The sequence below is a fragment of the Mobula hypostoma genome, chromosome 2 (genome assembly GCF_963921235.1).
Source record: "Mobula hypostoma chromosome 2, sMobHyp1.1, whole genome shotgun sequence".
Classification (NCBI taxonomy): Eukaryota; Metazoa; Chordata; class Chondrichthyes; order Myliobatiformes; family Myliobatidae; genus Mobula; species Mobula hypostoma.
The window spans coordinates 243326927-243328886 of NC_086098.1; positions in this window are offsets into that span (position 1 = coordinate 243326927).

Below are 1960 nucleotides of genomic sequence, written 5' to 3' on the forward strand. Positions count from 1 at the left end.
TCTCGGCTAGGCTCCGCCACAGGGAGGGCCGCGAGAGGTTGGCGGGGGGTGGGGGGGAAATTGCTTTGCACCTGACCCACGGATCAGAGCGCAGGGGATGAAGGGATGGGCCTATCCGGTCTTTTTATTTGAGGAAGGAGGCCGTTTGGAGGAGGGGGAAGGAGGGTGAGGGAGGGGAAGTTAAGCGAGATGGATGTGGGGCGACATTGCTGAAAGGTAGCAGGTTCTGAGAGAATCTGGGGGTATCCAGGACCGGAGGAAACAATCTCAGCTGCCTGTGTTAGGCAGAGAATTCTTTCTTCTTTTCCGGGAGAGTTGAAGATCTTTGGGAATCTGGGAGCTTGGGGGTGGTGGGGGCAGAGTCGTTAAATGTATCCACGGCTGTGACGGGCAGATTTTTCGGAACTGTGATCCTGAAGCAATGAGGATGGTGGGGCGGGGATTTTGGGGGGTGGGGGGTGTTGTGGGGTTCCTTGTCACCCACGGTTTCTCCCACCCTCACTCAGGCTCTCCAGCCTCCTCTCTGGGGTGGTCAAAAGGCTGCAGGGCGAAGGGGAGTCCGCTGAAGCAGGCGGTGAAGGGATGGAGAAGTTGGTAGGCCGCTCGACCCGTCTATTCTAGCCTGCCTCAGTGATCCCAGTCATCCCCCCCTTGCTGCCCTGCGTCCTTGTCTCTCGTGAGCCCATCCGCCCCCCCCCGGGCTCCCCTGCCCCTGGTTCTCCTGGTCGCCAGTTAACCCACTGACCCCGCACTTCAGTGGGGCGTGGGAGAGAACTGCAGCACCTGGGGGGGCGGTGGGAGCGTGCAGACTCCACAGGGATTTCTGGGGGGTGGCGCTGGACAGTGACACGGATGAGAGCAGTAGGGTGGGATGTAAAGACAGTGGGGGGGGGTCAGTACCCTGTCCTCCAAATATTTCCCAATCAGGTTGATATTGTGAACAGTTTTGTGCCTGTTACTCCAGGAAAGATGTGCTGACCCCACATCCAGCTCCCTCCCTCCCCCCCCGACAATGAACCCAGGAATGAAAGGATTAACGTATGAGGACTCTTTGAAATCTCAGGGTCTGTACTCGGTGGAGTTCAGAAGGACGAGGGGTGGGGGAGATCTCATTGAAACCTACTGGACACTGAAAGGCCTGGGTAGAGTGGATGTGCAGAGTCTTACATCCAGGGGCACATCCTCAGAATAGAGGGACGTCCCTGTGGAACAGAGATGAGGGGGAGTTTCTTTAGCCAGACTCTGTGGAATTCATTGCCACTGATGGCAGTGGAGGACAAGTCACTGAGAATATTTAAGGCAGAGGTTGATAGGTTCTTGATTGGTGAGGGAGTTAAGGTGTCCGGGGAGAAGGTGGGAGAATGGGTTGGAGAAAAATAAAATCAAACACGATTGAATGGTGCAGCAGATTTGATGGGCTGAATGGCCTGATTCGCTCTGTATCTGACGGTCTTGCAGTTTGGACTACCAAACCTCTCGGCCACGTTGCGAGGTACTGAGCGGATGGGCCAGCCTCCAGCACCCAAATGGCCTGCACTCTCGGCGGGGGGGGGGGGATATGGGATGTGCCGCTTTCCAGCGAGCCCGGGGCTGGGGTGATGGTTCCTCCGTGGGGAGGAGTCCGGGGTTGGAACCACCTCTGAGGTGTGTTACCGCTCCGCCACATCACTAGGGCGACCACTCAGCAGGCGGGGTGGTTGCACACAGTCGCCCCAACATCGGAGAGTGCAGAGTGCTTAGTACAGCTAGCAGGCCCCCACCGCACTCACATTCCAAGCTGTTGGCCCCCTCCCCCAACTAATTAGTTTAAACCTCTATAAAGGCTTCGCCCATAATTACAAAGAACCTCCAGTAATTACAAGGATATATATAGTTATAGTTATCACGAGCTCCTCATAGTTATAAGGGTATAGAGTAGATTCCAGTTAATTGAGGTTCATCAAGACCAGTACATTTGGCC